We start from the raw sequence: 13,352 nt of genomic DNA on the forward strand, positions 1-13,352 counted from the left end.
TGCCTCATCCAGAAAGATTGGGGCGACACATTAGGACTGTTGGCCAATCTTGTACACACTTTTTCCTGCCTTCTATTGATGCAAATCTCCCTGGTCTCCAGTTGGGGCCTTCCTTGCAGATGTTGTCCTCCACTGTTGCTCTAACAATGTCTTCTTTCAATTATCCAAGTCCTATTGGGTGAATACGTTTTCTAAAGTCACCCTTGAATCCCAACTCCACCATTATCATATCACACTCCTGCTGGGATAGATGAAGTGTCTTGAATTCTTTATGTCCATAAAGAATTCCACAACATCTATCATATCAACCAATCCCTCACGGTATACATATTTACACCCTTGAGCCTGTTCTTGTCTGGTTTCTCATTTAAACCATTCCCCATTTTGGTACCCTATTTTTCCAATGTCAGTAACCTGGTTTTCCCACTATAGAGATGTGTCTTCGATGCCAAAATGTGATGCTCCAGATGAGGCCTCACTAGTAACTTGTACTACAGGGGTAGCGCCAACTACCTTCTGTTGACTAACCCTCTTGCTAAGCCCCCGATCTCCCTCTGCCACTTCCCTTCTTTCACCCCTTCAAAGTAATCTGAAAAGATAAGTACAAGATCTTATGTAAGGATCTGAGGCTTAGTCTCTCGCTTCTGCAATTATGCCTTCTGATCGGCTGAGCTGTGCAGTGGGAAGGCAAATGGGCAGATGCTATTGGCTTAGAGATGCTCATTTTGTAAGTGCTGAAATGCATACTATCTTCACTTTTACTAGCCCTTGTGTCACTGAGGACAGGCATGCGTTACCCCCTCCACTGCTGGTCTGTCACAGAAGGTTCAGGCCCCTGGTGCACAATTTAGAAGGCCATGCAATCACTTGAGCAGAACTGAAACCACCCAATAAAACCCAGCGGCCCCATCAACAGAGATGTTATGCTTTTCCTAGTCTGCAAGATGTGCAGCGTTGAAGCTCCGTGTACTGCAGTCCTTGTGGTGAAAATGGTATAGACTCAAGCTACAGTGGAACTGAAGAAGATGCTGGGGAGACACAAGCTATCCACAGTGGTGGGGATATATGATAATGCTAGCCTTCTCACCCCACGCTGGTCCACCTTTCAACTATTTCGAAGAAGTTAACTTACATACACCACACCAATGCATGCACAACATTTAATCAAATCCACATAATTGACAAAGATGTCTGCAGACTGAAAGCTACACCTGGCCAAGCCTGGGCAAATGTGCATCCACACAGATAATGCTCTCACAGATCCATCACAAGATGTATCCAGTCACTGCCCAGCAGTAGACTCCAACATAAGTCATCTCTAAATAACACAAAACACAACCACAGAGAGCCAAATACAATTGGGACAGAGCACTCTGTTCAAGGTCGGTGACTACTCCTACAACCGTAAACAAGCCCAGCATGCCAAAAGCTTAATAGGCCCACAGAAATTATAGAAAAGCAAAATTCATCACATAGCTTCACATTGCAGTGTTTTTTTGATTATGTGATTTGCAAACTCTGCAGGGGACAATTAGAAGTGGGTACCGTTGCACTTCCCTGCTGTGAAGTGCCCCTCAAAGTGCACTGCCTAAAATCCAATTGGAATACTTTTAAGTCAAAAGAATCCGAGTTCAGAAGTAGATGTTCCAACACACCATTTATTTCGGAATATGTTGTTGTAATCTCATTGAATTCATTAATTATATATATTTGTTTATGTAAATCCATAGTAAGTAAGACTTTTTGGGAAAAACAAGCGTGCATTACCCCCAATGCATTTCGGGCAGCCTTCTGCCCTTCATCAGGGGGTTATTTCTTGTTTCGATCAACTGATCCGGCTGTCATGCTCTCCAAACGCGAGTGGTGAAAAACACCCAGGTTTAGAGTGTGATACCTCGGTGCACGCCCTTACAGTTTCCTAAATTAAATATATTATCTCTATTAACCTTTATCTGATATAAATGGTGTGCAGGATCCAATACCCGTTGACAATTAGAAGTGGCACACTTTGCACAGATCATACCATGCAGAAGGGGCTTTAAATCAAATTAAAACATTTTCAAAGTGTTTTTCTTAAACGTATTGGAATTAAGCATACAGTCCATACCTAAATGCTGAATAAGGGTTGCTATCTTCATTCATTATAACTGCAGAAGTTGCGGTAGCCTCTTTATTTTCAATTTGTAAATCTAAGTTGCATATACACACATGAATGCTGAATTGTAAATCTAGAACTTTTTAACAAACTGCTTGTTAAAGTTGGAGCTTAGCTAAAAAAGTAAATTTTATGCAATAAAAACGACACATGGTACACCATAGCCAATTCCCACTATCAAAGTTCAGAACAGCTAATGATATTGTAGAAAAATCAATCATTTTGCACAGAAAACAAAATTGAAAATGATCACTTCTTGGTGCATGCCAATAGCTCGAAGAATGGTATAGAAAATGGTAGCAGGAGGCAGAATGTGTTATCTGGACGGGCTTTGTGATTTCCATGATCCATGAGTTTCTGTTTATTTGGATTAAGAATTTTAGCTGCCACCCTACTGACCCAACAGCCACCTCCCTTTGGCAACTGAAATAAATGTTCTTGGCCGAAGGCAAGAGTGAATATCTACATGTTCAATATGTGGAATCGATCAAGGCTCTGTGCTGCCCCATCTTCGTTCATGTGTATGTTGTTCCCTGTTAGGTCTCCTTGGGTAAATGTGTACTTATGTGCATCTATTGACCAATTTGAGGGGTTTAGAATTGACTGCTTCCCATGCATTCTCTATCTGTTCCCCCAGTGCCCACTCATTCGTCTAGGCCATTAGGGTTATGAACACCGAAGTTCACATCTACTCATAGTGCGCCCACATTTGTATGAGTATGTGCTACATGTATAATATTATTTCATGTTCGGTAGTTTTCTCAACCGGTTATTCAAAGAAATTACATCATATTTGGGAGCTACTTGCCCAAATTTACCAATTTCCTTTAATTTGTGTGAATCATGGATTCTCAGCTAAGGAGAAGCCAAAACGAAATTTTCTACCTGAAACCTGAACCGCATATATATTTCCTATTAGTAACATTTACAAACTGCTCTCAAGAAACCTGGTGACTGCGGAAACAAACTGAAAGCATTGGAAATCTGCTGAACGGCACACAGTTACTTGTTTTGTTGAAGACCACTTGAAAAATCACACTCCATTCATGCTCTTTCCCTTCCTTTCACATGATAATTATATGTCGCCATTTTCTTTATTTGTATTATGTTATTTTACTTTTTTTTCTTTTTTGTAGTACTGATTTAACTTTTTCGTTCATGAAAGGTCATTTGCTGAAGGAGTAAATAAAACTCAAACTGCTTGGGCAATGGCGGTGTTGTTCGTTATCGTGTCACCAGGCCCCCATTGATAACATTATTAAAACATAATAGCCAGTTACCATCATGTGGGTCTGTGGCAAGGTTTCAAACGTTTCCTTGATGTGGCTAAAGAGGTCAAAGACTGGATGCTAAGAGAATGTCTGTGTGCACAATTCTAGAGTAGCTGTGGTGGCACTGTGCACAGAATAATAGACATGAGAGGGGACAAGTGTCTACCTTAGAGGGTCACAGGAAGGAAAACATCCTTAGTCAATCTTGTGATCTTGTAATTCTTGATTGAAGATGGAGCTAGAACTGGAGACGTATGCAAGGCACCAAGCTCCTCCTGACATCAGGAATTAGAAAAGAGCCAGGCTATGTCACGACAAGAATCCAAAAAGAAAATGATCCAATCCCCTTGAGGCAAAAATTAGGATAAAATAGTAGCAAGGTGTGAAGATCATGACAAAAAGTCAGGAAACGAAACGAATTGTGATGCAACTTCCTCTCATGAAGCCTCCTTTATATATGATTTAAGCAGGGACTGACCTCACAGGAAAAGATCTTGAACTGAGAAACTCAGAGTTCATGCAATGGACGGACCACAGTCTTAAAAAGCGGCTATTGGCGTTCGATCAACAATGAAGCAGAAACCTAAGTTGATATGATACACACCACACAGAATTCTGACATCCCGCCGCCAAACTTTGCGCTCCATAATCCACACGGCTCACAGAAAACACTCCACGGTCAAGACGAGTGGGAAGCGCAGGAAGGAACCAGGTGGCAATGATCCTAAGCAACAATCTGAGCATAGAGTCTGACAAGGCACTGAAGGAGAGCGCATAGAACGCGTCTTCTTCTGAACACAGGTGGTCTCTGGTAAGCTCTTGGTATCCTCTACACGGTCACGGTATGAATGTAATGAAAGGTTGTTAGTGCTGTAATGGCAGCAACACCATTTTCTAAATTACAAAGTTGGTTGTTACTTACTGAAAATCAGTGTGACCCTGCCAGTTGATGCCAGCTTCACAGCATTCTGCCACAGCATTGATATTGGACTCAGAAATTTCACGAAACCTGCTCTATGTATGATTTGCGTGTTATATTTGTTGTGTTGCCTAATGGTTTCAAAGCTATCATTCAGTGTCAATAAGGTCCCTTTTTGGTGGTTGGGCTTATTAACATACCGCTGGGAATAACCATTTCATCGATATCCATCCTTCACATGGCCGGGTGGTGCCTGTGGGTGACCCTCGTATGAACTTGAGAGGACTATGAGGCGATTTCCTGTTGCACCAACAAGCCAATGCAACAATATGTATATTGTAGCAGAAACCCACCACTTGCTCTGCAGAATGCCACGGTTGCTGAAAAGAGAGGCTGCCTGGCCTTAATCCCACCATATACCTCGTTTAAGGCCCATCCTACACTTCCTGTCTCTTTATCTCACTCTTGCTGATTCTTTGTGCACTGCTTTCTCATGTTGTCATTATTTTCCCATCTTTCTATTTTTCCGTCTTTCTCCCATTTCTATCTTTCTCTCTTGTTCTGGGTCAAATTCTGATAGCGAGAAATGAGTCCTGGTCCCCAAAAATGAGTTCAATCACTGGCACAAATTAAACACTGTTTGCTACCAGACAGCCTTGTGGTTTTTCTGCTCCCCTTTAGTTGTGATAGAGAGCTTCCATAAGTCACTTTTCACAAGAGAATGCATGGTATGTCCCTGCCAAAAAGATTTGAACAGTTAATTCTCTTGTGTTGGGCTGTGCAGTGATCACCTAGTCTCCCTATGTTCCGAGCCTTGGCATAGTTCTCGAGAAGGAAGTGACTTCATTCTCGTTGTAAGATTGGGGAAGCTGCTTGAGATGGATGCCTTGGCATTTCACCAGAATCAATTGATCATCAGTCATGTCACCTGTCATAAGTGACTGTGTATCAATGGCTCTAACTTCACTCCAGGTTGACCTCAGATTCTCCACAGTGTCTCCAAGTGTTGCATCTCTTGTGCTGGCAACTCCTGATCCAATCATACTATGGGATGCCTCATGCCCAAATGATGGAACAAGACGATCTGGCACCGAAACGTCGATCTCCCGCTTTCCATCGCCACCTGAATCAAGAAAATAGTCCCATGTGCTCATCCGGCACAGAGGCCGGGGTTCTAGGTGTCTGTTGCCTTGATGCACATAGATTCATACTTTATTCAGCAGGAGTAAACGTTGCCTCAGCAGCTACTCCCATCCGTGGAATGCCTTCCATACTGCTCTCCTTCGAATATCTCTTCACAAAACCCTTTGCTCAGTCAGACATTGAGAAAACATGGTTGGATCCTTAAACCAACCTCAAGTAGTATTGAGACGGTGCTGGATTCGCATCTGCAGCACCACCGCATGTGCATGAACGCGGTTTGAACTCTGCGCAGTATTGTCACCACTGATCGCAGGGTTCTTGGTTATAATACTTATCGACGCCCCCACCGCAGGGACAGCGGGTACGGTACAGTGAGGTTGCAGCTTCTCTAGGTCACATGCACTTTTTGCACTAAAAACAGAAAGATCCCTTTAACTATGAAGAACTACTCCCTCCCATAAAGAGCGATCTAGAACAGTAGAGGCGTGCGCTGCATATCTGCACCTGGAGATTGAACATGCACAACATCGAGACAGTGCTACTGCTCTCTCACGCTGTCTCTTCTTCACTGATTTCCCCTGTACCCCACTCTAGCCTCTCTGCTGCCCAGAGGCTGCACACTGAGTTCTGTTAATGCATTGCTGCATTAGGCGCGTGCCGTTTTGATTGTATCGTTAATGACCAGATGCCAATAGCAGATTTGTTATTAGTTTTATGGTCTCATCAGGAATCCTTACATCTCATTAAAATATTTTTAGGCTAATTTGTTCTCGGAGGAAGGACACAAAGAACCACTAAACAATATAAATGAAAGGCTACACCATTTTCCAGCGAGGTGCAAAGTGTCTTTCCGCCGGCAAAGTTTTGTGTAGTTAATTTTTGTCCCCTCCTAGAAGGATGCCAAGTTTTTCAATTGGTCTATTCCACGAATTGTTTTTATGCATTTCTAAAAAAAAATGGTCCCTCTAATTAAATACAGCAACGCTGTAAAATGTGTGTCGAACATTTCTTTGAAAGCTTACCCTGCTGCAAAGCTTTCAACTACAGAATCGCAAATGTTCTTATAAACTGTTTCAGCACGTTCATCTTTCGTGGAGAATTTTCTATGCACAAGCAGAAAACCTTAAAGAATTTCGCCACCTTTGTTAAGTTGCAAAAATTTGCATAAATTGCACACAAAAAAACCTCTGCAACCAGGGCTTTAAGTGGGCCTGGTATCACCGGTGCTGAGTGTGGTGTCTTGGGCCCTAGGCCCACATGCTGAGCAAGTAATCACACAGACACGATAGTATGGGACTAGGAACTGGCCCAGGGCACGTACGCCCGGCCCCTTTTATTGACAGGGTCACCTGACTGGTGAAGCCTGTGGTGGGTGGGTGTATAGTGTATGCTACATCATAGGCAGAACACTAGAACGGTGATCAGCCGATCACTACATCCCTCCCAAACTTTAATGAAAAAAACAAAAGTCCAACCTGGAAGAAAAATAGATAAATAACACGTAGCACCAAATGAGTCTATTCAGGCCGTCAGCCAGGCAGCACTAGAGCTTCGGACTGCATGGTCGGGATGCCTTCATCTGCCTTGGCGATGTTCTTTAGACCGGCCTGGTCTCACGGTGTTGAAGTCTATGTATAAAAGTTCAGTGTTGGTGCATCTGGAGCTGTGGTGGAATCCACTCTGGATTTGGAGATGATCTCTGTGAGTGAGGCCTTCCTTTGGAGGTGGCGTTCTCCTGACTGCTGAGCGACATCTGACTTGCCTCTCTCGCCTGGACTCCTATGCCACTGGAGCCTCTTGGAGGGCTTTCCTGCTGGCAGTCATGGGACTGTGTGGACCTTCGCGTGGGCCGCGCGAAGGTGTCGCTGAGGAACTGCCAATGGACTCACAGCCAAGTCGCTCATGTAGCCTCCGATGGTGGTGTCTTTGTCTGGGCGTCCTCGCCGTCTGGACTCGGGTTCTGCGCCTACCTCTGGCGATCTTGTGCGGACCAGTCTTCAAACGTGACCTCCATGCTTTCCCGAGCCTGACGTGGAGCTGCGGCCGACACATCTCTCCTGCTTGGACTCCCTTCGCACTGGAACTCCGATGAGGCCCTTGTCCCCTGGACTGCCACGTGACCGCGTGGGCTGTATGGGCCTTTGCGTAGGCCACTTGTAGGGGTCGCTGTGGAACTCCCAACAGGGCCACGGCCAAGTCTTGTGTAGTCCCCAAGGGCGGATCTTCCAATGGCCGGGTGTGCTCGACTTCGGCAGGCTGTAGGTTGACGGGGGTGCACAGAAGTTTCCTGGGTGACTCGCCTCACTGAGCTCCAGTTAGTTGGGGCGTGTGTGGACTCACTCTGGTGGTGTGATGCTCCGTGGTGATGATGCACCTGGATGGTGATAACAGAATGTTGGTTTTCTACAGTGGGCAAACAGGCGGCGATCTTCTGTCGGGGTGATCCTGGGGAGTGAGAATGACTTGATGGACTTCGTAGCACCGCTCCATTGACTTTAGGTAGGTGCACTGCGAGGTGTGATGCTATCGATACCAAGCAGCCGGTGACAGGTAAGAGGATGGTCAAACTGCGAAGCGTGGGACCAGGACGCAGATCACGCATGCTAGCGGCTTACAGTAGGTCCTCCCGCGGAGCTGTCTCCAGTGACGTCTCTGCACCCCGGTGGCTGGCTCGTGCTGATGAGCACCGTCCTCAGTGCTGGTGTTAGTCCTTTGTCTTGTCTTTCTTCCCGGTTCCACCTTGCGCGCCTGTGGTGGTTGTCTGCCCTGTGGCGTCTTGCCGCTGTTCTTTTCTCCGTTGCGGAGTGGCGTCGTGCCACGCTCTTCTCCTTCTTCTGACCAGGTCTTCACGTGGATGTGGCGTTCTGCCACCTGTCTCCTGTTTGCTTCACATGGACATCTCACGGGTCACGTCGCTCTTATGATGATCTTTCCTTCTCTTTTGCGGGCCTGTTGCCGGCCTGTCCTGTTAGTAGGACTTGCATGTATCTCTTGGGGACTTCCAGTGGCTCCATCCCCTCCTCAGGGATTTCACGGTGTCCCTCTTCTCTCCGCTCGAGGGTGTCGTGCTTGCGCCTCGAGGCTGCGCCGTCGTGGCGCCTGCTTCTTACTTCTTTCCAGTGTGCTTGTCCGGACTGGTCACTTTGTGTGATGTGCTCCTTGCTTGCTGTGCGACGTGACGCACGGTCACGTGTTGTCATGTCGTCGGCATGCCTGTCGCTGTGGCGGCCTGCCACATGGAGTGTGTGACTCCTCTCTTACCTGTCTTGGGTCACCGCCGACTCCGTCTTGAGGCAGTGCGAGGGAGGACACTGTGTTGCCTTCGGCTCACCGCAGGGCTTCGCTGAGGCGATGGAGATGTGGATGCTTTCCGTCCTGCGTTCAGCAGTGCTTCTTCTTGGAGATGTCTCTATCTCCTCTGGGAGCTTGTCTGTGTTGTCAGCTTATGGGTGCCTGCGTCGGCGCGCCACAGTCTTTGCGCTCTTGGACCTTCTTTCAGGCACCCTCTTCTGGGGCTGGTCGTGCCCATTTCCTTGGCTTGCAGTGACATCGGGTCAGCGCTGGGGTGGGTGTATCAAAATCCTTCTTGCTTGCGGTGGTCGCTACCCACCACTGGGGGCATGTGGCGCAATTTCTCTCCTGTGGTGGCGTCAGATAGCCAGCGCGGGGGTGTGCGCCCAATCCACTTTCTCCTTGCGCCTTTCGTGGGGCATGCTTGGCTGCTTTGGTTAGTCAGTGGGGCTCAAGGTGTCCAGGCAGTGACTCTCACCTTTGCAGGAGTTTTTCGCAGGGCCTTTGGGGAGATACGACAGTCTCCTCTGCCTAGGGGAAATAAAAAGTGTCAGTTTCTCCTTGTAGTGGCAACAGGAGGCCACCAGGGACGTGTGGTGGTTTCTATTGGCTCTCTGTCAGTTGGTGCCTCTATTCTTCTGTCACTGCTGGCAGTGGTGTGTTCACTTGCACTCTAGGCCACTGCCGAGTGCATATGGTGCAGCTTGCAGTTGTTTCCTTTTTACAATTTGTAAGTCTATTCTGCGCAGTACTTTTCAATGGGCGGCACTGCAGGCAATAACAACGAGGCCACGGAAGCTTTTCCTGAATGTACGAGCCTGGTGGAGCTGACAGTGCCGGTGTGGGGATGCATGTGCGGGTTAAAGGGATGAGGCAAATCAGAGTGCCAGCTGAGAAAACCTGCATGCCTGCTTGCTGTCCCAACGCGACGACTGGGCTGTGTTCACTCTGGTACGAGTTCGCAGAGACAATGTTGACAGTGACCACCATTGGCATAACAATGCTTGGGGCCCCCCAAGCATGGATTAAGGTATGCAGGGGACACTGCATGTTTTTCTCACGTTCCCATACATATTTTTCTCACGTTGCCATACATATTTGAGAATTGGAGCCGCTGTTAGGGGAGGGCTGCTTCATGTATTCATGGCTGGGTGCGGTGTGTCGCAGTGTCCGCTAGGTGGCTCTACTGCAAGAGGCTTTGCCTGTCACTAAGGAAGCCTCCAGCCACGCAGAACTCGATCAGCATATGTAGGGGGGCATGCAGGGCCAGTGTGGGCAATCTCAAGTGTTGGGGCGGCCATACCGGGTGCACACATTGCGGGAGTAGTGTTGCCGCTTCACATGAGGAGGCCACTGCAGTCTTTCTCGCCCTGTGGGCAATGTTGCGTTATTGGAGCTGCAAGCCAGGCTATGCTGTGCACTTTTCTACTGGTTGCGGCCGAGCTCCGCTGCTTGGCTGGGAACATGAGCTGCCTTACAGGAGGATGCTGTCCAGGTTTACAGTGCGCCGTGATGGCACTTCTCTTTTCTTCACCGCTATGGGAGTCGGTAAGGGGAGGGGCACCTCACGCTCTTGTGAAACTTGGTTCTTTAGGCAGGGCTGCTCATATATTTTACGCCCTTAGATGAGGGGGCTGCTACTGCCCACATCGGCGCGTCACCCCTTGGGCACTGCAACAGTAGCGGGGAAGGCAGGCCGCTTCCGGGCACAGTTGGTTGTTGCAGCGGGGATGCGTCTTGGGGTACACTTGTCTCACGCTGTGGCACCGTTACCTCTCTCGTCCCTCTCCTCTGGGGATGATTCAATGTGCAGGGTAATGGCGCAATGTCGGGAAGCAAGGTGTTCCTCTTACCCTCTCACTGGGACAGAAGGCTGCAGTCGGGGCAGTGTGTGGATGCGTATGCAGGTCACAGCATTGCCTGGCACCGGACCGTCTTTACTTCGGAGTCCTGGGATGCATTCTATTGTCAGCGCAGTCCTTTCTAGGTGCTGCCTTCTCACCCTCTTTTCCAGCCCGCTCTGCTTTCAGAATCATGCTGTCATGCAGGCTTAATGCAGGAGGGGGGCTGCACAGGATCTGTCACCCTCTCTAAACACGACACATGACACACGACAACCTGCACACACGTGGGGTAAGACCCCCTCGTCGCCATTGTGGTGTCTTGGGCCCTAGGCCCACATGCTGAGCAAGTAATCACACAGACACGATAGTATGGGACTAGGAACTGGCCCAGGGCACGTACGCCCGGCCCCTTTTATTGACAGGGTCACCTGACTGGTGAAGCCTGTGGTGGGTGGGTGTAAAGTGTATGCTACATCATAGGCAGAACACTAGAACGGTGATCAGCCGATCACTACACTGAGCACCGGCAGGTTTTTTAAAGGGGCCTCGAAACGGGTCTCTAGCGGGCTCTGATTGGTGCCCTGGCACACAGGTTGTCCGTTTTTTCTGGGCTGCAGTGGCTCACGCTGCTCGCTTCTCACTAGTGGAGAAGTTACGGCAGGACGTCATGCCAGGTGCGCGTTGTAGGGGAAGGGAAATGCTTTAAAGAGAGTCATTTTCTCTCTGGATTTCCCTTTTCTTTTTGAAACTGAACAGCAACATTGTCGTAGTGTCACCAGGGCTTTAAGTGGAAGCTTTTTCAATATTATATCCAAGCCATAGTTGCTGCTTATTTATCTTATGCGACTAACAACCATTGCCAAAGCCAATAGTCCTGCCTTGATGTCGGTATGATGTTACTTGTATCATATCTGGATGCAATGACAGACACAGCAGAATAGAAGTCGGGCGGCACACTATACTAAGCACAGATTTTTGCTTATGTGTTTTAAGCCACGCTCTTAATTACATTACGCCCTTAATTGCATTGGCCACGCCCCTTTTAGAGACCCTCAGTTTTTTCATCCCACTTAAAAACCCTGTCTGCAACCTTTAGCAGCCTCGCCTTTTTACAACAAGACAAGGCCTCCTTCTTGCACATCGTATGTTGTAAACAAGCAGTCAGTGCCAAGCTCAAGTAGGGTGCGTGCGTTTACCGCCCAGGGGCAGTCGCAGGTAAGAGCGAGTGGGGGGAGGTGCGCCACCCCCAAAACTTCTGCCACTTGGAGCGCCCCCCCCCCTCTTGCTACGCCACTGCGTACGATTAACAGATAAGTGACGTCATTGTCTACCCCTTCCATTCAAGGCTCGCGTGAAGATGGCCTATAAGGTTTCTGCCAGAAAGGTCAGATATAGCCCAAAATGGCGCCGTGAGAAAGCGCGTCGTCTGTTCGACCGCTAAAGAGGTCTCACCCACGACCAGGGACTGCTGACAATTCTGCGCGCCAGCACTTCTTAGAGGACTCTTACATTTTATTACCTATGCGCTAAGGAAGAAAAGTCTGGCCCGTCCCCGGTCTCCGGGATCGATCGAGTGTGGACGGAAGGGATAATAAACACAGGGCACGATTGATAGGCGCTGGCTGGGCAGTCGGGAATCCACTTGCACCAAGCATTTCTAGGAATTAACGCTCGAGAGCTCTGCAAGGCCAATTATACCCCGGCAATACTTTCTCTGCTACGATTACTCACGCGCGGCGCGGCCGGCTGCAGCTCCAAATCACCACTGTGGGAAATGAAAGCAGACGCAATGCAACGATTATTGAACCAAACGTGTAGAACAGCCGAATACAGAGAAACGTAGAGCAGAGGGCCGCGGTAGGGCTGCCACTTGTCTTATGAGAGAAATACCGGCCATATGTATGCGTTTTTTTTTTAAGATTCTGCAAAGGCCTGGTCAGGATCCTTTAAATTTAACTTTACTTAAATCAACTGTATTCGTTTTTAACATCTTTCTTTATTTGTTTACCTCAGCCATCAGCAAGGGATCCGTTATGTAGCCGTAGAAAACATTTTTAAGTGTTTTCTTTTTGAATGTACTTTTTTTTAGCAGTCCTACCAAGAAGCACGCTTCAGGGGTTAGGGTAACGCATTTTAGTGTGGTGGTCCACATTTTCACACTAAAATGCATAGTCACCTCTTCCGCACCACCTGCTTGCAGCGGCCAGGATGCTCAGTGAACAGCAAGAGGAGTCAGAGGAGCGCATAGTAACGAGGTGACTCAATGTGTGCTTATCCTAATGGCCTTGCGCCTTATGAAAAGCAGTTTCTTTCACCACCAGTCATGGTTTACCTGCTCTGCGTTGTGCTGCTTGTGGGGCAGGGATGAGGGAGTGAGCTGCAGCCTGGTGCTCAAAAGGCACACACAGACGCGTTACGATGGCACAGGCTCTCTGAAGGTCGTCTTGAGTGTGTACTGTGATGGGGAGGCTGGAGCTGAGCGCCATGATCTCTCTCACTGCTGCAGCTCAAATTTTTCTTTTTATATAGAGTTTTAATATAGCACGAACTTGACCCGAATCGGGTATCAAAGCTCTTTACATAGCACCAATTGCGTTACTTTTGGACACATTCATTTTTTGTTAGGCAAGGGGAAATTAAGTGATTTGCCCAGAATCCCAGATGTTCAGCGTCATTGCCGAGACTCGAACCCAGTTCCCTCGAGGTCGACCGCCCTAGCCGTTAGTCCA

General features: G+C 48.0%; 1 protein-coding gene across 1 annotated transcript in view; it reads right to left on the minus strand.

The window, feature by feature from the left end:
• The window catches only part of NKAIN1 (sodium/potassium transporting ATPase interacting 1), a 485,391-nt gene that overhangs the window by 159,444 nt on the left and 312,595 nt on the right, over positions 1 to 13,352 (minus strand). The gene's annotated exons all lie outside the window — the stretch shown is intronic.

The sequence above is a fragment of the Triturus cristatus genome, chromosome 3_1 (genome assembly GCF_964204655.1).
Source record: "Triturus cristatus chromosome 3_1, aTriCri1.1, whole genome shotgun sequence".
In the NCBI taxonomy this organism is placed as follows: Eukaryota; Metazoa; Chordata; class Amphibia; order Caudata; family Salamandridae; genus Triturus; species Triturus cristatus.